The sequence below is a fragment of the Fringilla coelebs genome (genome assembly GCF_963513975.1).
Source record: "Fringilla coelebs genome assembly, chromosome: 8".
Classification (NCBI taxonomy): domain Eukaryota; kingdom Metazoa; phylum Chordata; class Aves; order Passeriformes; family Fringillidae; genus Fringilla; species Fringilla coelebs.
Genome location: NC_140066.1, coordinates 34,091,138 through 34,114,115, shown reverse-complemented (window position 1 = coordinate 34,114,115; position 22,978 = coordinate 34,091,138).

Below are 22,978 nucleotides of genomic sequence, written 5' to 3'. Positions count from 1 at the left end.
ATTGAGATTTGGATCATTAAAATATGTTTGACTGTTGGCAGTTTTGGGGTGTGATGAATGTCTGAGACAGCCACTCATTCAGGTTTGAGTGTTCCAGATATGCTTAAATAGCTAAATTACCCCTTTCATGCTTTTGGACAGAAAAAAAATACACTTAAAACATTTTAGCTTTGGAAAGATGCGGGAAAAAATTCTGTCCTTTTCTGCTTTGGTGGAAATGTGTGGGAATCTAATCTGAGTAATCTGAGTTGTCTGGCATGATGTGTTTTCTCTCTGTTCCTGGATTGCTACTCTGGTTTTAAGTTTCTTCTTGGTGAGGAAACTTCTACATGAATCACAGATTGCACATCAATGTTTGTCTTCTGAAAACAGGTGAATTGACTCAGTAAAAAAGTACTTGGCCTCAAAAATGTAGGTGCTCCTCTATTGTAGTAAATGCTGTGAAAAGTGATGGGAAATTCAGCGATGTTTGAGTCAACCATGGCCGAATCCTTTTCCTCTGGAGAACGTAGTATTGACCAAGTTTGGACAATGCTCTGAGACGCAGGGGGGATTGTTGGGGTGTCCTGCACAGGGCCAGGAGTTGGATTTGCTGATCTTGATGGATCCCCTTCAACTCAGCACAGTCTGTGATTCCATGATTCTAGGTTTCTCCTGGAACCTGAGGGAAGCGATCGAGTTCAGAGGATGCGAAACACCATTTGCAAAACACTGAGAGAACAGACAGAGCGACAGCAAGGTTTAACTCCGTGCAAAGCCCCTCGGACAGGTCCGTGCCCTGAGCAGGGCCGGGCTGGGCTGAGCTCTACCGTGTCCGTGAGGGCACAGCCGGGCTGGGCCAAGCTCCGCCGTGCCCTGAGCAGGGCCGGGCTGGGCTGAGCTCTGCCGTGTCCGTGAGGGCACAGCCGGCCGGGCTGGGCTGAGCTCCGCCGTGTCCGTGAGGGCACAGCCGGGCTGGGCCGAGCTCTGCCCTGTCCGTGAGGGCAGGGACGGCCGGGGCTGAGCTCTGCCATGTCCTGAGGGCAGAGCCGGGCTGGGCTATCGGGCTGAACTCCGCCGTGTCCGTGCGGGCACAGCCAGCCGGACTGGGCAATGCTCCTCCGTGTCCGTGAGGGCAGAGCCGGGCTGGGCTGAGCTCCGCCGTGTCCGTGAGGGCACAGCCGGGCTGGGCTGAGCTCCGCCGTGTCCGTGAGGGCACAGCCGGCCGGGCTGGGCTGAGCTCCGCCGTGTCCGTGAGGGCAGAGCCGGCCGGGCTATCGGGCTGAGCTCTGCCGTGTCCGTGAGGGCACAGCCGGGCTGGGCTGAACTCCGCCGTATCCATGAGGACAGGGACGGCCGGGCTGGGCTGAGCTCTACCGTGTCCGTGAGGGCACAGCCAGCCGGGCTATCGGGCTGAGCTCCTCCGTGTCCGTGCGGGCAGGGCCGGCCGGGTGCATCTGCAGGGCTGATGGGCCGTGAGCTGATTGCCATTGATCGGGATGCTGCTGACACCCGCTCCGAGCGCCCGCTCCATCGCCATGGCAACCAAGAGCCCGAATACTTGTCCACATACTTTAGGAACCTCATTAAATCAGGCAGCAGGACAGCAGCTGTGGGCTCAATGTGTTAGGCTGACAGCCGGGGACTCGGTTTATGATGCTCAGGTGATTTTTGGCCCTCTCTAGGCCAAACTGTTGAGAACGTGGGGCTGGTGGGACAGATGGCAGAATAAATAAATATTGCCAATATGTTTAATGTGCACACATCTTCTGAGAGGTGCAAAGCAACCTCGCTCAGTCTTATCAACTCTGGTGATTTTAAACAAAGCATAAATAAAGGATAAAAGAGCTGAGCTGAGGGTTTTCTTAAAAATTTATTTAAGACGATTTTAAGAGCAAATGGATTGAACTGCAGGCTCATAGCAGATCTCATAGCCATAGGCTTGTAGCAGATCTCATACAATGTTGCATAGATATAAGCAAATAAAGTTCTCTATCTTGACATATAATCATAGAAATTCAGCTGTGCAAGGCCCAGATCGTGAGAGTTTGATTCCATTTTCACCACTTCCATGAGACTCTGCCAGAGGTAACATCAGTGGAATAATATCCAAGATTTCTTCATCAGAGGAATTTCTCATGCTCCAGAGGAATTAAATACTCCAGTAACCCCCCCCAAATTTGGCTTTCATCAAGCTCTGTTGCACTCCCCTGAACTGGGGTTTGGAATTATTAGCACGAAAGGGACTTTATACCATGAGGCTAAGCCAAAGATAGATTTAGCCCAAAACCACTTTAAAATCATATACAGCGCATTTTATGTGATAATGATTGCAATTATTCCATATTCTTCATAGTTCACCTACTTTGACTTAGGGTGTTAGGAAGCAGTAAAGTCAGAATGTAATTAGACACTTCATGTCCTAGTATTTTGCATAATTCTGAGTTGGTCTGGGCTTTCACATTATTGCACAAATAAAGTGGAAAAATGGTAGCGTGGAGTTCTCTTTCTTCTTTTTAATGCAGATAAAATTGGTTGTATCGCTGAGCAATGATTCCTTTTGGTCAAAGGTGGTCACCCAGAGGATATCTGTGGTTCCAATCATTTCCAAAAGATCAAAGAAAGCAAAGAAAACACCAAACTGTGTGAAATAAGCATGTTCCCAACTTCAAGATCTCAAAACTGTTATGCTCAACAAGAGCTGTAAAATAGTAATGCTGTTATCCAGGTGCTTTAATTTTTTGTGATAGGGAATGGCAGATGCCTCAGACCCTGAATTATAATTTGTAGATTCTAAACAAAGAACTTCAATTAGTAAAGCAATTATTAATATTGGCTGGAATCCATTCTGCCCAGGGTCTCAGACTGAACCCAGTCCAGTTGGCTGCCCAGGACTGTCTGACCTGGAACTTAAATTAATTTGATAATTCCTTACATGATTTGGAATTGCTCTGGATCCTTAACCATAGAGCCAGGACTGGGTTCTTTGTTTTGAATTTGGGTTTTTTTGGTGGCCATTGATGGTGACATTTAAAATGGTCATGGATCATAGAGCACGGGCACCAAAATGTGAGGGTTTCCACCTGCCTGGCTGGTGTGTGGTGTCCAGTAGGGAGGAGATTTTCTCTCTGCTGGAGGACAGTGGATGCCCACCCACAGTGCTGGGACCAAAGACAGAGACCTCTCAAACTGAGCATCTCCTGGAGAGGACTTCTTCTTGTGGGGTCAGTTTGACTGCCCTCAATGCCCAGCTCTCTTTTGTCCCTAGACTGGTTTGCAAAAGCAGAGAATTGCTGCTGCTAATCTGATGGATGAGCACTGCTGGAGATGAAGAGACCTAGAAAACCTTGAAGTGGTGGAGTCACCATCCATGGAAGTGTTTAAAAAACATGTGGATATGGCTCTTAAAGACATGATTTAGTGGTGACCATGGTGGTGGTGCTGGGTTGACTGTTGGACCTTGATGATCCTAAAGGTCTTTTCCAGCCTGAATGATTCTCATTCTGAGAGCTGGATCTAAGGTGCTGAAGGTTCATATTGCTTCCTATAGCCTCAAAGAGATAGAGATGCATTTTCTCATGGAAAGGAAATCCAGTGAGGAATTAATAAATCCATAAAACCAACCTCATGCTCAAAAAACCCCTTGTTTCCAAATATTTACTGGAAATAAATATTTCCAGTGGTCTGGCCACTCTAGAACAGAGGTATTTACCTGAGATGAGCCTCTGGTCTCTCCTTATGTTGAACTTCCATGGATTGGATTTCTGTCTGAAGGCACAGTTACATTTTGAATATAGCTGTTGGGAAGATGGGAATGCAGACATGGGATGCAGAGTGGGTTCTCTCTGTGGTTCTGCAGGATCCCCATTAATTGCATTAAAGATTAATCAATTCCATTGGATGAACCCACCTGGCCTTGCCCACTGACCCCGGTGCAGGTACCTAAAATCTCAGTCAGTCAACAATTAAGGTGCATCTGTCAGAGAGACTGTTAGGATATGTCCCTTAGAATAATATTTTCAGACTGCTCCAGCCATTTTAGGAATATGATCTGTACTATGCATGGAAAATTGGATCCTTTTTTCTTTTGGCAGGTGTATTTTCTCATTCACCGTCTTTAATTCTTTTGTGTATTTGGAATTCCAAATAAGTGCATTGCTTTATATAATTCATGATCAAGGACACTTGTTATGCAGCTAATTTTATTCCATCCATTGAAAAGCAAAATGATACAAATACCTTTTTTGACTGTGTGAATAAGATGAGCGAAAAGAATCTAAATTTAATGACCAAATCTGGGTTGCTTTTCTCCTGCAGTAAACTCCAGGGAATCTGCTTAAGTAACCAACGTGCACAGAATCAGGGTTTAGATGTGGCTGTTTTACCTGGGAGAGCTGAAGGATTGATGTAACAGCATTTTCCATGAGTCCTGCACAGGAGAGGAGTAATGCCATGATATCTGCAGACAATATGTGATTGTCAGGTGCAGGCAGTGGGTGATAAAAACAGTTTTTGGTCTCCAGCATGACCCATAAGAGTCAAGGAAAGCTGCTGGGGCACTCCCTGCCCAGTGTTGCACAGCAGCACTGATGAACAGCCTCTCTTGGGCCCAGTTGTGCTCTGCCAAGTGCAGCACGAAATGTCTGGGACCCAGCTCTGTCAGTGCAGCTCTGTCCACTGCACAGGACACTGGAGGCTGTGTGGGTGTTGATCCTGGAAAAGTACATTGTAGTCCTGAGTTTTGATAGAATAAAATTGCACTCTGAGTCATACATGAAGTGCTTTAATGGTTAGTCTGTACAAAAAAATATCAAAAGTAATGTCATACGACGGAGGGAAAATCTTATTTATAATGGCCGATCATCAGTAACTGACACAGAAACTGCCCATTTCATCCCTTGTAGTGATACCTTTATTCCTTTCTCATATTCATTTTATGGGTCCTCACTTAACAGATAAATATTTGCACTGTATAATTAAAATTAATTAATTTTAAAAATGACTCATTTAAAATGACTTTTAGTAAAACCAATTAAACAGCAAATATTAGTTTTGCTTTGTATCAGTAGTTTAAAAATGGCTTTTTAAGTTGACCAGTGAAATACAGCTGAGTGAATGCACCTGTATTTCTAATTAAGCAATCCACATAGAAAAAAATAACAGGAACACTTTCAAATGATAGCAAGTGAAAACCAATTCAGCTTCCATTTTAGTATTTATTGTGCCCAAAGATAATTCTAAAATCTCATCAACTCCTGAGACTCCAGCAAAGTTATTAAATTTCTGTCTTTACTCACGGACATTGCTGAAGAGTTGGCTTAAATTAAGGTCCATGACAGGCAGGAGTCCCGTGGGAGTCAGCAGAGTTATATTAGCACGGGAGAAAATCAGCTGTCCTGGTAAGCTCTAATTTCTTTTCCCAAATCCTGTAACAAATTCCATTTCATTATGCACCATTAAAGCAGTTCCATGATGGGACTGATAGGTTTCCTTCTCCATGTTTCAGAGAAGCAGCTGGAGACAAGAGAGAGTCCACAGACCATTTTAGAAGAATTACCTAAAACTTCTTGGTCTTTTTGTCTCAGAAAGTTTTAGTTTACACTTTAAAGGAAACCCACTGTGAGATAAAGGGCATCCAGTTGGGAAGAACCATCTCCCAGGTTTTTCTGGAAGCAGATGAATTTGTGCATACTGCAGACAGACACCTCACTTGTTCTCAAGTAGAAATGACCATTTCTTCAGCAACAAACCAGTCATAAAAAGAAAACTGGTCAGTTTCTGTAAGACCAACCAAATTTCACATAAAAATTATGTTTTATTCTGTATTTACAAAGCAGCTCTGGTATTTTTCTTCTCCCATGCTGACCCCATGATGATGGCAATGAACCGTAGAAGATTCTGATTCCTGCTGGTGTCTGATGTGACTAATTCAGACTCTCAGAACAACCCAACAACTCCCTGCCAAGTGTTGTAAGGTGAAATTCCCTCACTCCTTTGGGAATAGCAGAGGATAGGGTCTGAAAAGGAGTGTGCTGTGTGGGGGGTCTGCACCATGGGGAATGTGCTGGATGGAGCATCTGGTCCCCTGAGGCCGGGGTCATCCCGCCAGGACTTCATCTTGGAGATGCTGCCTGTGAGGGACCTGTCCTCATCTGCAGGAAGGGATGAAAAGCTGGTTCAGGTTCAGTTTATTCTTCCCAGAGCTTGTGTGACTGGGTAGATGATGTGTTTGGCTCTCTGCTGGCCCAGGGCTAGTTTGCACATCCTATGGGAAAGGGGTTGGCCACTTGCAAAGTCCCTTTGTTGAGCCAGTAGGTTATCAAATAGCCTCTCCAAACCTCATTAGCAGCAGCACGTGTGGACTGATCTGTCCATAAATTCTGGGGAATTAGGAGGTGGAGGTATTCTTCAGCAGCTGTATCATTGTACAGATTAGTTTTCAAGCACTGTCATACTTTGAAAATTAATCTCTTTTAAATGAAATGTTCATTTAAAAATGATGTTTAATGGTATCTAACGCATCCTGAGATGCTGGCAGGAGAAGGTTTGTTCTGCAGCTGACAAAGGAGGGTGGGGAGCTAATTAACAAAGACAATCAAACTTTCATTAGCATTGCTAAAGCCTGCACGTTAAAATGTTTTGCTGCAAACAACTGCTATTTATGTTTCCAAACCCCATCCTTTTCTACCAGTGCTTCCTTTAAAGATGCTTTATTGTGTGGCTTTCTAGGTGACACCACATGTAATAGATTTCTTGGAAATAGGGTTTAACCATTAACCATGAGGATGTGTGTCATTATTTTCTTCAGCTAGTGCCTGAAGGTGAAGCTGAGTGAATTTAATGCATTGAGAAAGGTAATTATCAGATAATCTTGATTGCCAAGGTTCTTCCTTCTCCAGCAAAAACTGATGGTGGCATAATCTGTGTACACAAGCATCTCATTTTTCCTTTCTGACTTTGATTTAGGTCTGACAGCATTATACAGCATTGTTTCTCTTATTTTTGTATTTTTTTTCTGCTAATATTTCTTCCATATATCTCATCTGTTTCCTTGTTCACCCTCATAAATTACACTTCTTTTACCAACTCCTTTCCTTTAAGTAATAATTATATGGTCAAATGGATTGCTCTGCATTAAGGGCTAGAGGGGAAAAATTGGCAAATTTTCCAGTAACAGATTTTTTTCTCCTTTTCTGAAAGCTGAGGTGTAAGTTTGTCACAGCTTTCACAAATCTTCTTTCTCAGCAGTCATGCATCAAAGGCTTAGAACTGCAAATGAATTATTTTGATTACTGCTGCCTTGGGAAGATCTCCAGGGATGGGAGGTGGTGGGCTTAGCTACTGTCCATCCCTGCCGGGCCAAATCCTGCTCCCAGGGGAGGAAGGCATTAGGAATTTTGCCACTGACTTCAGTGGGGCTAGGATTTAGCATGGAGAGCACATTTTTCTTTGGGGGGGGGGAAAAAAATCAGGCTCGGGCTCCTGTGAGGTTGAGTCCCCAAATTTGGTAGAATTCAGCATTTTACTTCCCTGTATTTAGCCAGTATTCAGCTGAATGAGGGAAAAGAAGACAAAATGAAGGACACTTGAGGAGACAACAAGAAATAAAATGTAAAAAAATATTCTTTCCAGATAATTGTATCATCAAAGGAAGAAACAGCTTTTCCTTCCCTGACTTATGCTTTTGTCTGATAGATCCTTGCAAATCTGACATTGCCACCTCACTGTGGGGAAGATTAGAGATGAATGTATGATAAAACTAATGAGGATCTAGAGAAAATTGTCAAACCTGAATAGACTTAGTATTTTCTGCAGGATATTTTAATCAGTTCACACACCCCTACACTCCAAGGCATGTAAGGTTGGTTTCATTAGGGTTTTTTCCTCCCCTTTGTAACTGGAAGGGGAGAAAGCTGGGACAGGAGGAATTTCTAAAGCCTCATCTCTTCTCCCCCTTTCCTTTGTCCTTATCCTCAGGACAAGCCAACCTGACAGGAGAGGGCAGCCAGGTGGGGTTGGGCTCTTCTACCTGGGAACAAGGGGCAGGACAAGAGGAAATGGCCTCCAGCTGTGCCAGGGGAGGTTTAGGTTGGACTTTGGGGAAAATTGCTTCACCCAAAGGTTTGTCCAGCTCTGGCACACCTGCCCAGGGCAGTGGTGGAGTCCCCATCCCTGGAGGGATTTAAAGTCTGTGTGGATGTGGCACCTGGGGACATGAGGCAGTGGTGGCCTTGGCAGTGCTGGCACAGTTGGACTCAATGGTCTTACAGGGCTTTTTCAATCGAACTGACTCTGCAATTCCATGATTCCCTCTCCTTTTACAGTTTGGATGCCCCTGCCTCACTCACTGTGCAAGGAGCTCTGCTGTCCCCAGGTTTGTCACTGCCATGGAACCAGTCCCTTGGCCATCACTGAGCCAGCCCAGCCCTGCTGCTCCCTGGGTGACCTGGGGATGCTCAGGCAAAGTCCAAGAGCTGGGAATCCCCAGGGGAAACTGCATCTTAAATCACAAAAAATCCATGAAAATTATTTACATGGTGGCAGTAGTGGATTTGCCAGGTAATATGAGGCAAAGTTCTTGTCAAGGAGAGCAGATAAAATAGTCTCTTATTTTAATTAAAGTAATTATTCATGGGACTCCAGATGTTTAAAAAAAAAAAGAAAAAGAACAAACCTCTTTGCCTAACAATGAATAGCAACATAAATTGCCTGAGTTCTCTGTGTCAGGGCAATGGCTCAATTAATCAATATATCTCTCCAGTTTTATAAAATAATGGTAATAGCTATTGCTGTCAATACTTCTATGGGAAATAATTTAATAGAAGATTATTGTCGATCTATTACTTTTTTTTTAAATCCCATTCATTAGAATTATATCCTTCTGTGAGTTGTCTGAAAAAAAAAAGGGCTCTGAAAAGGACTCCCTGCTGTACTAAATTCTATAGGCCTTCAGAGGAAATTCCATAGAGCTGTATTACATTTCTATAGATTTAATTCCTGGTGCTTTCTGTGGGAGTTTTTCCCCAGGAGGACATATGTGAGAGATCTAATGCTCTATTTGTATGTGCTTCAGTCCTCAGTGGTTTTCATCCTTTTTTTGTTTGTGGGCTACCAAAAAAATTTCCACTAGAACATGTGGGCCCTCGTGTATTGAATTTGCACTCAGTGACCGTAGGCTTCACTGCTTTATGTGGGAATTACTCCAGTGAATCTGTGGACAACAAATTGAGAACCACTGTTTTATTTATTTCCTTTATGCTGGCCATGGAATAGAAAATGTAACCACCACTCCATGTGTCTGGGAACAGCTGAGAATAGCTCATAACACATTACTGTAATCATCACTATTGTCATTTATTAATTCACACCGATTCACGTCTGCTTTTCCAAAGTGAGGATCAGGCTGGAAATACCCCTGAAGTAAGGAAGCAGGAGTGGTTTTAAACTACAGTCAGTATTGCTGCCATGGTGTTGGTTGTTAGAGAAGCAGTGTTATGGGAATGCAGAGGATACTTGAGGAAAGAAATATACCCAAGCTGCTGGGAAACTCAAAATATGAGAGAGTGCAGTGAATAAAAAAATCTACAACCATAGCAGTGAAATTTAGTTTGTGTTTGAATGTGTCCAGTGGTTGTTTCTCACTGATACTCATTAAAATATAAGAATCAGTGGCCTATTCTTTCCAAGACCAGCATTTTACCCCCATTTAGATGTTGAAAGACAAAAGCAGAGTCTTTATAATATTTGATAATTAGATTTCTTGACTTCTAGGCAGTGAGTGTTTGCTGTTGTATCCCTCTCAGCGCACAAGGCAGACAAATCTGTTGTGAAAGTGTTTCTGGCTCTGAGAAATCATACAGATGAAGGAGCAGAAGTTTTAAATTACCCTGATGTAAAACAATTCTTGAGTCAGGGTAGACTTTTTTTTAATATTTTAGGAACTTTACAAATCCCTATGAATCAGTGCATTTGGAATCTTATGGAACAGGTTCAAAAACTGTCAAAAAGGTCTATTCAATATTGAATATGCTTGCACTGTGAATAGCAGAGAGGAAAATCCAATGTCTGCCAAAGGAATGTAAAAAGGACTGATAAAACAAGCAGAAATCAGTTCTTTCAACTCCACAAGGTTTTGTTTCTTTTTTCTTTCTGTCTTTTTTTTTTTTTTTTTAGTAAAAAAAGACATAAACACAAAAGCTGCAGTTGACAGTGTCTCTTTGACAGCACTTTTGTAGCCATTTAAGCAAAACAATGCAAAGCAGCTTTCTGGAGGCCGCTGGCAGAACATACTGTAGCTCTCAAACTTCACACAGACTGCTGAGAAATGAAATGTTTGACTGAGAAGCTGATGTGGGTTTGGCAACATTGCTTAATTGATAGTGTGAAAAGAAAAAGGATTCTGCTTCCACCATCTGCAACAGTGACGGGGACCAGCTCTTTGTCTGACAGCATCTGTAGCCTTCCTCCCACCTCTGCCTCACTAAAACAGGGGAATTGCAAGGAAACAGGGCAGCACGTGCACTTGAGAGAATCAGAGTGTGGATTTCCTTTCAGGTTTAATGTGTGAAACTCCTCTTTGGTGTGAAACTCCTCTTTGGTCTTGCCTTATTCCCGTTGGCAGAAAGGTTCTTTGGAACAGGAACTGGCTGTGCTGCTTTGGCCCTTCGAGGTTCATAGGTTGGTATAAAACTCACCTGAGAGGGATGAGGGGCTTTAATGTAGGATTTCCTTAATAAGAACTTCCATGGCTGCCTGTGCATTTGGGAATGGGATTGGGATCTCCTGCTAGTTATAAATTTAAAATCTTTTCCAAGCCACTCGTGGGTCTCCTACCAATCCTTGCTCCTCTTCTCTGTCCTTCCCCTTTGAGGGAGAGCATTTTCTTGGCTTTCCTTGATGGACCAGAGTATGGCCAGTTTATTGCAACAGCCTCTCTCTGGCAATGGCCAGTGCAGGGAAAATGCAAGAAATATCACCAAGGCCAGTTAATGGGCAAGCCAGACCAGTGCAGAACACTTCTGCCTAGTATTTATAAATCATGAGCTAAATTAAGTCCTATAACAGAAAGTTTTAAATCACTCAGAAGAAACCCTAATATTTCTTTTCAGGTAACAAGAGTGGTCTCTTGTGCAATTTTCCACACTTTTTTAGCTCCTTTCTTGTTTTTCTTTTTAATATGGAAAGGGTCCCATCTAGTCCTGAGGTAGCAGAAGTTAAGCAAAGAGCAAGTTTCCCAATTAAATTACTTAAGTACCTGTTAGACTTTGCAATAAAGTGCTTGGTTGTCAAATTTTGGTATGAAAGACACTTGTAGAAAGCCTCTGGTAAGCATAAAAGTTTTGTCACAATGGCATTTCAGTTTCTGTAATGTTTAAGAGAGGAACTGTAGGGCAGTTCCTGCTGTAGCATAAATATCATCTGTGAAAACAATTTCATGTGATGAGAGCGTTTGTGACTAAGAAGTTGCACTGTGCCTTGCCATTATTGGCCTAATCCTCCTCTGTGTCCATCCATCTGAATTCCATTCCCAATCTGCCTTCAGGCATGTTATGTACAATTAATAAATCATCCTGACTAACTCTGTTTTTTTCCATATATGTAATTTTGGCTGAATTGTTTTCACAAAGGAGAACAGTATGATGCTTGATATCCAAGGCCTGTAGTTGTAATATCTCCTTTATTTAGTAGCATATATCATCTTGCTCAGACAAAGTTGGAATCCTAATAAATCTGTACCCAGAAGTAGGGACCATGTGTTGGTCTACCAAGCCAATGGCAGATTTGAGTGAGGAGTACACTGGAGATGAAAGTGAACAGTTCAAAAGCAGGAGAAAATGAGTGAAATCTATTGAAAATCTATTTTCAGGAACTTTATACCCAGCTCTTATTTGGACCCCTGAGCACAAAATTTGTCCCCCTTGCTCTTGACAGCATTCCCACAAAGATTTCCTGGCTTTCTCCCAGTGCTGCCCTCACTCTGACTGCAGTCCAGCCTCAGTGCTGAAATGGTTATTCCCATTTTTCATTGAATGGTTTGGGTTGGAAGGAACCTTTAAAGCTCATGTACTCCAATTCCCCTGCAATAAGCAGGGACACCTTCCACTAGAGCAGGTTGCTCAGAGCCCCATCCAATCTGACCTTGGGTGTTTCCAGGAATGGGGCATCCACCACCTCTCTTGGCACCCTTTGCTGGTGTTTTACCACCCTGAAAAAACCTTGATCTAATCAAAATCAACCCTCCTTCAGTTTAAAACAATTTCCCCTTGTCGTCTCACAACCAGACCTGGCAAAAATTTGTCCCCATCTTTCTTCTAGGCCCCTATAATACTGAAAGGCTGCACTGAGGTCTCCTTGGAGCCTTCTCTTCCCCAGGCAGAAAATCCCTGTTTTAGGAGTTACAGCTCAGAGAAGGACCAGGCTAAATGCTGGTGAAGTGCTCTGAGTCCATCAGCAATGCTGGGAATGTTGGTTCTCTTTGGAAACGGGATGGGATTGTGGAAGGAGAGAATCCCAGCAAAGCTTTTACTCAGCCCACTCTCCAGCTCTCTGTGGGAATGAGCAGAGCCTCTGGAGATGGCCAAAGCCATTCCCTGTAGGAGCATCAGCACCCTTGTCAACAGCAGAGTGAGGAAGTGACATTGTTTGATGTGTAGCATTTCACGATGTAATCCTTAAATGCTAATATGTATCTCTTCATTTTTACACAGACTAGCTGCAACTCACACTTTCCCTAAAATGCAACTTTCAAAATTCATACCTTGAAAAACCTGTTTGCTGACTCAATTTATTTATTTTTCTGGAGCTGTAAATAGACAAACACATTTTCTTGTAATGGTGTAACCCAGAGGGAGGCATTCAAATGCCCCGGCCTCAGAGGAGATGACCTCTACTCTTGTAACTTGTAATTAAGAGCCTCTCATTGAAACTGCCAGGAGTGTCTGCTCATTCTGTCACTTGTTTTAACTCCAGCTGGCTAACAAGAAAAAAACAGTTTTCTTGCAGGTTTTTATCTGCAAAAATCACTGCAACCTGTTGTGACTGGTATAGATCTGTGAGAGAAATTATAGCAATGTTTTGATGTGTAGTGGTAATACTTCTGTCATCGACACCTGATGCTGAAGGCAGAGATAACTTCAGCAGGAGAAGGATTAGACAAAGTAATCTGCAATAAATAAATTTGGTCTGGGCTGTAAATCACTTCAGAATTCTTCACAGCATTTTGTCTTCCTCACTGGCCTTCAGATATCTGGTGTCTTCACTGCACTTGACAAGTGTTTGTGTCTTTTCTCTAATGAGGAATTTGAGTAGGACAGCAGCTGGGAAGGTTCTGAAATATGAGTTTAGATTTTTACAATGGAAATTGTAGGGGTTTTCCTCCCCAGAAACCTAAGAAACATTTTTGGAGTTACTTGATAATAGGTAAGGCTGAAGAAATTACTGCAGGGAAAGCAGAATGTGATTCAATGGAAAGCTTTCTGAAAACTTGAAAATTTGATTTCATTTTAGTAAAACATATCTAAAGTTTTGGAAAAAAAATCCACTGAAAATAAAACTAAATTTTCTTTCCTTTCAGTTGACAGCGTGCTGTCTTTTAGTAGACAAAATTCTTCTGCTATCACTGCTTATGTACTGTACATCTGTGTCATCCCCAAATTGTGTACAGTATTTAAAGCCATGCCTTTCTTACCACTTTTCAATAGAAGAGAAAAGAACAGTTCATCACATTTTAAAGTGGGTTTTTTCCCTTCCATGGGACAGAACAATATTTCTGAAGAAGAGGTTTGTGTGTTCATGGTATCCAAGAGCTCATGAGGGGCTGTGAGACACCAGAAGCAGCCCGAGGAGCCTGGAATGAGCTGAGCTGTGCTGTTTGAAGCTGCCTGGCTCTGCCTGGCACAGGCAGCACCATTATCACATCCTCCAGTGGTGTGCTGCCAGGGAGGCTTCCTGGGGACTGCAGCCCAGGATGCCCAGAGCCCTCCTACAGCTCCTGAGCCAGGCAGCACCTGCCCCTGCTTCCTAGGACACCCCATGACTCCAGCTTCCCTTCCCTTCCCTTCCCTTCCCTTCCCTTCCCTTCCCTTCCCTTCCCTTCCCTTCCCTTCCCTTCCCTTCCCTTCCCTTCCCTTCCCTTCCCTTCCCTTCCCTTCCCTTCCCTTCCCTTCCCTTCCCTTCCCTTCCCTTCCCTTCCCTTCCCTTCCCTTCCCTTCCCTTCCCTTCCCTTCCCTTCCCTTCCCTTCCCTTCCCTTCCCTTCCCTTCCCTTCCCTTCCCTTCCCTTCCCTTCCCTTCCCTTCCCTTCCCTTTTTCCACTTCACACTTGGCTAAACCTCCCCTGGATACGAGCGTGTCACCGTACATTTCCCCACTCCTCATGTGGCATGCCTTGCAGTTAGCTCATTCTTTCTGCTGGATAGAACCTCAATACATTAAGAAAAGGATTAGTATGTGCAAAGCACAAAAAAAAAAAAAATCAGAATACTGGAGAGTACTTAATTGGCCAACTGCCGTCAACCATTTCAGCACTTGCATCTTCCGAGCTGCTTGCACCGTATTGTTAGAGGAGAATAAATCATTTGACACAACTAGGTTTTCGAAAAATATGTGAAAACCATTCAGGCAAGAAATCAGTTGAAATGTATGAAATTTTCCATCTGAGCGCTCTCTGCTAAGAGAGAATATTTCAGTGAGGCGCAATATTTAATCTTGTTTTAAAATAAATAGTTTACTATATAAAATCACTTGGGGTGTGATTTTTTAAAACGCAGTGTAATTTTATTTTAGTTTTAAGGTTTGTACTGAGGGACGCTGGAACATGACAAATAAGGTCTAGGCAAAGTTGTGTGTTAGAAATAATCCTGCTGCAGTGGCTTGTGTGAGGCACATGCACGGATTTAAATCTATGAAACATTTGAACTGATAGAAATCTGTGAATATGGCTAACACAGAGCACAGCCCATCCTTGCTTTTGTACAAAGTGGGACTTCTGCATCTCTACAATGCATGACCTGGGTGAGAAGTTTTTACTTATCTGTTGCATTATCCTGTACTGTTAGAAATGGTGCATTTCACAGAACCACAGAATAGTTTGGGTTGGAAAGAACCTTAAAGCTCATCTCATTCCACTCCCCTGCCTTGGGCAGGGACACCTTCCACTATCCCAGGTTGCTCCAAGCCCCATCCAAGTGGCCTTGGATACTTCCAGGAATGGGGAGTCCACAACCTCTCTGGTCACCCTGTGCCAGGGCCTCACTACTCTCACAAGGGTAGAATTTCTTGCTATTATCTATTCTCAACGTTCTTTCCTTCAGCCTGGAGTGGTTCCCCTTTGTCCTGTCACTCGATGCCCTTGTCCAATGTCCCTCTCCAGCCTTTTTGCCAGCTTCCTTTAGGTATTTGAAGACTGTTATAAGGTCTCTCCAGAGCCTTCTGTTCTCCAGGCAGAACAGCTTTGAGAAGGAAGCAGAGCCAGTAAACAATGCACTGGAGGTCTGAGCCCAGGAAGCTGCTCCCACGTTCTGCCAAAGGCTGGATGGTGCTCACTGATGTTTGGGGCCTCTCACCCATGCTTAGAGTATGGCATAAAAGGACAAAGCTTGTGGAGATCACTTTGTGCAAAGGTTTTATAACAAACTCCATTTTTTGGACCGAGATTTAAGTGTAGAAAAGAGTGTGGCATACCTGAAGTACCGCATTGAAAATGCCCACTGTGGAACATTAGCTAATTAAGTAGGTTATTAAAACTACAGGGCTTTTGCAACACATGCATGGGTATGAGCTGGTCATGGCTCATTAAAGTCCTAATCCTGAAAGCTGCTGAGAACAGGAGACATTTCTCTGAACTGTGCAATCTTTTGCTCTGAAGTTTTATGATCTACGGGAAAACAGTCCCGGATCCACCGTCAATACACAGCCGATACAATCAAACCCTAAGTGGCTCCACATGCATTCTCTTAATTGTTAGCTGTCGTATTGAGATTAAATTGGGCATTAAATTAAAGAGAGATTAAATTGTGACCTGAGGTGTAGGATTCATACACGCACTTAAGTATAAATCCCATTGTTTATTGGGAATAAAAGAACTCATGTTGCTTTGTTTGTAGTGCTCGTTTTATTCTTCTTAATATAGAATAAGGAAATTTAAAAATAACTTCTGACTGTGTAAGTCTGTGTTTACTCTCTCAAAGGAAGAGCAAAAGGAAAAGCTTTAGGGTCCAGAAGGCTTTTCCATCACCCTCCAGCTGCTTCTGGAGCTGCTTCTCTCCCCCATCCTCACAGGCAGTGAGGATCAGGGAACCTCCTTAGAAATCCTCTGCCCACAGCTGGGCATCTTCAGTTTTGTCATCTTAGAAAATGAATTTATTCTTTCTTTCTTTCTTAGGGGAAATGTGTCTTTTCTTTGACTTTATTGTTGGAGGGAGGATTTTTTAAATTGTTTTTATCATTGCTTTGGTGATTTGACCATCAAACCTGCTTTTTGGCCCTTTAGCAGGAGGGTTGGCAACCTGTGGAGCAGGTGCTGAGAGGGGCATGGTCCACCCAGGCTGAGGTTTGGGAGCTGTAGCACCTGGGGTGGCTGCAGATCACAGCCCCCACTCCCTGCTGAGTTTGGGACAGCAGTGGGACAGGCAGCCCTTCTGCCCCACAGCAGCAAGGCATTGCCAAGCAGCTGCTTGGCAGCATCTCTTCCAACTCCCACCAAACCCCTACCAGTCCAAGTAACCTGTAATTGAAAGGAGAGAGATGCAGGCTGGCCCATGGCTCCTGAAAGCTGCTGATCTTCACGTGAATAACCTCATCTTTATTTTGTTCCTGCTTGTGCTCTGCTTACTGTGCTCCTCCTCTCCTTATTTTGTTATTTCCCCATGGTTCTTCATGTACATCAATCACTGCCCAGCTGAAATTTCCAGTGGCGACTGGGAAGGTGGTAATGAACATTCATTCAAAGCATTTGGGGCTTTTTGGGACTCCTGTCCCTAAATGACTGTCTGTGAATGGCAAGCCTTGGGGTAGGAGATAAAGCTGGCACACTTTAGCTCCAAACCCAGTGTGCCATTGCTCTGCATAGATGAGTTCTTCTGACCATGAGGCTTGGTGAATGTACAAACAGGATGATCCCAGAGCTGGGAACAGGAGAGAGAACTGGGTCATGCTTAGGCTGTGCTTGGCTGAAAGTGGCAGATGAAGATCCAACCCATTCTATTTTCTGTTCTTTTGAGGCTGAGAATAGTGCTGATGTGAAATGGGGCATAAAGTTAAATAACAAAACCACAACAAATTTGGATCTCTTAAGCACTGTCAGGCAGAGAACTGACCAACCTCAGATGAGATTAATAATTTGCCTGAGACTGCAGTCTCAAGCTGGGTCTAATCAGGAATATCTATTGAAGGTTTCTGGCTTCCTGTCCAGTGCTCAGCTCATTAGATCACACTTCTCAGCACTTCAAATAAGCAGTTCTACAGTTTGCTCATTTAAAACCTTTTTATTCCTACTGCTTCATTTCTTATTTATAAGAATGTTAAATTAAGCATTTACCTTAAATTAAATCCTGTAAGTCTATGATATACTTTTCCTTTTATGAAGTATTATGAAGTAAACCTTGTCATATAAACAATTAAATCAAAGAGGAAATTCAGACACTTTCTAGACCTTGAGCTGTCAATGAATGAAGGAAATGAATGCAATGCAATGAAATGCAATTCAATTCACAGAAAAATAAATGATGAAATTACATAATTAAACCCCTTACCCAAACAGAGCCATAACACACGAGCTGATCTATCAGAGCTCCATGAGATCAGTTCTAAAACTGTAGATCCAAAGAGAAGATGATACAATGGCTCTCACATCAAAAACCTCCCACAAAAGGGCACGAGCTACAGGCATGAATTACTGTAATTACAATTCATTTAGCAAAATTAGGCTGCATATTACTCATAGATTTGAAAGCAGTATGGGTGTTAAAGAGAAAAGGTGATGATCCCATGCTCAGGGGAGTGTAGAATGTTCTTGGAATTTCCTGGGATCCCCAGGACAGCTCCTGGCCATCAGAGCTTGCCGATGGCTCCAGTGTGAGAGCCTGGCTTTAACTGACGTGAGGTTATTTGAGATATAGATCATTTCTGTCAGCTTCTGAGCCAGATCCTGGGCTAATCTGAGCTTTGTGCAAATCCATGAGCTTGCAGTGCTGAAAATTAGAGCCAAATTGGATCATTTTATGCAAAAAAAGTACACAGTAGTGGGTGATGTGTACTTGTTCCCTTCACTTCTGTTGATCATGTTATTGTGGGATCTAAATTTGCTTACTCCATCCTCCACTTAATTGCACTTGTACAGCACATAGATTACCCTGCTCCCAGTTGGTTTCTGCAGCCTTCACTGAAGGTATTTTTTTCTTTCCACCTAAAGACTGAATTTCATGCTGTTTTCATAGAGGTTTTGAGGTTAAATACTCCAATATTTCTATTGCTGTTTCTGGGCTTGGAGTAAAATTTTTCTCTGCTATTTCCTCATTGACCTTTTTAGAAATTGAAATTACTTTGAGCTCCCTGTTATGTTTGCAAAAGACTTCTGCATTCTCCCCCTCTGCAGTGGCATATTATAAATATTTCCTTTGATGTGTCTTTACTCCATTCCCTCCCACCCTCTCCTTTTCCAGAATGGTGTACTGTTCCCTTTCCTTTTCTTCCCCACCAGGGCTGCTTATCTGCAGCCCAAAGCGAGGAGGTGGTTCCCTTTAGCATGTAAATAAAGCAACATTTTTTTTTTCCAGCAAGCAGCTCAGGCTGGAACTCCATGCCAGAAACTGTCCTCTACACAATGATGAGTTCAAGTTCTGCATTGTGCCAAGGGTTTTTTCTTTCACAGTAGGAAAGGTGATCAGTCTGCAATTAGTCCTCTCCTTCCCCAATCTTTTGTAACTCCGTCTTTGCTAATTTCTCATCTCCCAGGACCAAAGGCAAAGGTAACTTTTGGGAATCCATTTAATGTGACAGTGCTCCCATCATCCAGCTCTGCATAAAATTAGCCTGTCCTCCAGCTGATGGTAAATGATGTGGCATTAGAGCAATATTTGGAAAGATGTGCCTTGAGTTCTCTATTCTGGTCAGATGAGCAGGGAACATGCTTTTGCATTTTAATTTGAAATTCAGTGAATATTTTGAATGCCACAGCATGTCTATAACATTATTTAAAAGATCCTGTGCACTCAGGCATGTAATGATTGACATTGGCTGTAACTTGATGCAATGTTGCACTGTTTTAATTCTTTTTGGGGCAGTGTTATCTTTGATCACTTCGTATTCACTGGAAAAATCCCACAATTGCAATCCCACATTATGTTTCAGTGAGGATGCCAAGTTCTCTATGGTGCGTAGCTATTCAAGGCACTTTGTCCACCCTCAGGCTGCTCATTAAAGTGATGGCAGTTTCTATTTTAATGAATAAGGTAGAGTGCAAATTCCCAACTTCATTCATAGACCTTGAATGGTCAAAAGGAGAGGGTTCTTTTTTCAGTTCCCAACTTCTTTGTTTTCTTGGAAATTGTGTAAATGTGTTCATAACCATGGCCACAACTCCATGTGCATGCAAAACCCATCAAATTACAAGTTTTTATCTTGTGCCCAGGGCTTGTATTATTAAAACTTCCTTTTGTGACCAACATCCCCCATCCCAGATTTCGTTTCTAGACACAGTTACACGTCCATATTGCAAGAGGTAAGAAAGGGGGATGCCTGACAAGAGCGACATAGTTCCCTCTTTTAATTCTCTGTTATTCCCTCGCTAATCGTCAGTCCTGTGCCAGAAAGCCTTCCCATACAACCCAACATTCCTTGCTTTCAGAGGCTGCCATTTCAAAGGCTGCACTTGCCCACAGTTACACAGCAGGGGCATGAAAGCTGCTGCACGTTTCCTCTCCAGTTGAAAGGCGGCACTTTGAGGTAAAGCATGAACTAAGTGCAGCGCTGAAGTGCTGCACAAACGCGAACACTCGGTGGCAGGGAGGGAGGCAGAGTTCCCTGCTTGCTCTCCTGCCTATTATCCACGTGCCATTCAAACCTAACAGCCTGGACGCCTTCTTTTGACCGCTCTCACTCCCAGTTTGCTGTGAAAAACCCTTTTTTCCTGCCCTTTCCCCAACGTTTGGGAATAGCCGGGGCTGCCAAGGAAAGGTTTTTTGAAGGCAGTGCCGAGTTGCTCCTCGGAACTGGGTTAAGGAGCGCATGGATTTTATTGCTGTGCCCACATCTATTCTGAACCCCCTGCCAGCCAGAGGGAAAGGCATTTTGGGGTGCTCGTAGCTGCCCTGGTGGATGGGAATATCCAGTGGGGGAGGCACCGATGCAGATTTGGAGTGCCGGGCTCACCCTTGGGTGTCAGCCTGGTGGGGCAGGTTTGGCTCTGGGCTCCGTTCAGCTTGTGTTCAAACTCAAGGAACGAGCAGCAAAAGCTGCCCAAGGGCCTTTGCAACCCCCAGCACTCTGGTGAGATGCCCTTTGAGCTTCCCAGAGCTCAGCAATCCCAAAAAGCGCAGGTCTTTCCCACAAGGCCAAGCCATGGGGCACTTGGAGACCCACCAAGAGAACTCTGCCTCCATCGTCCCCTGCCCACAGCTCCTTGGACCAGATCCATGTTTTCTGCAGAGACTTGGGCTCTAGCTGGGAGGTACAAGTTCCTCTGCTTAGCGCACAATAATTTTTACTCGGTTGTATAAAATCAGAGAATCAAGTCCAGGAGCCTTTTAATTTTTTTCCTTGAGAAAAACTGAAGATAAATATTGAAATGAAAAAAGGGTTTGCTATTTAATAGTATTAAATCACTGCACGCAGTTGCAGGAGACTAAGGAATTATTTTAATATTGTTTCCATTTGCATATGTTCCTCCAAAATCCTCTTGCTGAGGCACGCAGTTTCAGGGGAGACGCTGGAACATTTAATCATTTAATAAAAGCAGCTCTTGCCGTGTATTTGTTATAGTCATGGATTTTACACACCAGAGGATCTTTGTGGTACAAAAAGAACATGATCCAGAAGGGAAAAGTCCTACCTCTTTTCAGCTACACTAAAATCAGTTTACTCCTTAAAAATCCTCCCCTTCATAATCCATGAGGCTTAGGGGTCCCCAAATGAGGAGTTGACTTTAATGCCAGGGAATGCTCACCTCATCATTGTGTTGTGATAGAAACTATATTTGACTGGAAAATGTGATTTAAGGGAGTAAAATTTGTCATACTTGGGCCATGGAATGCTGACATCCCTCATCCCTGATTCCTCCATTGGGCAAGTCAACACCAAGGACAGGAATCAAATAAAGGGGCTCTTTTCCTTGTCCTTCCCTCTCCCTGTCTGTGGAGCCTGGGGTTTCCTTCCCAAAGCTCCCAGCCATGCAGAAGAGAGTTTTTTACTAAAACCTGCAATTTTGGTAAGTTGGTGACTGTTCCCAGGGAGGGAGCACTGTCAGCACTGAGCAGTGGTGCTGCCTGGCAGGCAGGAGATGTGTCCCAAGGGAGCTGGGATCACTGCAGAGCCTACATGGGAAGATTTGGCTCTCTTTGGAGAGGTTCCATGGGATAAATCTTGATGACTTCAAATCTGATGAAATTAAAATTTAAATAACAGGTTGGTTTGGGGTTTTTTTCCCCCTTAACTGGTAGCTCTGTGAATTCAACAGAGAAAGCCACTCAGTGGCCTTTTTGCCTTGAGCATCCTCTGCACAAAGATTTAGTGTTCAGAATTTAAATTATGATCTGATGATTTTCCATGTGCCACAACAGATATTGCTCACTCTCCTAGAGCTGCGGGAGCTGAAAAAAAAAACAACCCAGAGAAAAAGCAGGAGGGCTAAACAAACGAACCTCAGCATACAGAACTTGAGCTTTTTAAGCAGACACCTAATGCCAAGGACTTTGGTCTTAGCAGTGTGTGACCCCTAACAAGCAAAAGGAGTAGATCATTGAATTAAAAAAAGAGCCATTTTCCAGAATGTAATTGCACCTTAAGGGCAAATAAATATCTTCTTGCTGCTTAGATTGGTAGCGTTCCTTCCCATAACTGAAGCATCAGGAATAATTATGCTAGAAGACACTTAAGCTTGTAGAGAAAACACATATTGCATTTTATGATGCTCTTGCTGGGCTTCTTGTGTAACATGAGAGAGATTATATTAACACTGGTGCTACATCGGTGTAGAATTACACCCCCGTGTTGGTCTGAACTGCATTGTGCAGCTTTCCTCACTTTTTATAGCTCTATTAATGGTTTTCAAAAACTGTGGGCTAAAGGAGTATTAAAATGTCTTGGCAATGTACAGTCACTCAATCTTTTTACTGTGGGATTACATATACCTTGTTTCTATTTGATTTTGATTGCTTGCTTGGCCTAGATTCCCTGCAAGCGTTTGGTATGACTGAATAATTTTTAGTTGTACTTTCTTGCCATGCTTTATGCTAATCTGCTGATGTTTTGCAGCCGCAGCACTGCCAGTCAGTGCTGCAGCCCACAGTCTTTATCCTTTACTGGATTTTTAAAAGGGTATTTTATTGCCTGTCATTACCATTCATTGTGGCTTTATGGACTGTGCTCTGTGCTCGGCGCTGCGGCTGCCGCTCGCTCCCCGCCGCAGCTCCCGCGCCTTTGTTCTGCCCAGCACAAGTTTTCTGCCTCCCACCCCTCCAGAGGGCCTCAGATACAGCCCCCTTTGCATGGGGCAGATGGGAGAGTGTCATTTCAGCTCTGTGATTTATAGGAAATGGGTTTTTTCCCTGAATATCTCTGGGTAAATGTAAAATGCGGGATGCAAAATGCGCTGTGCCACGGGAGTTTTGGTACCTCTCAAGCAGCTTTTTATGATGCTAATGCACACTGGAAGGAAATGTCTCTGTTTCATCCAAATGACATAATTCAATTAATAATTATTTATTAAGAGCACGTTAAATTTCTCATGCCTTGCTTATGGATATTTCTCAGCTTTATTTAATAACGTGGGTGTAGGTAAGGATCAAA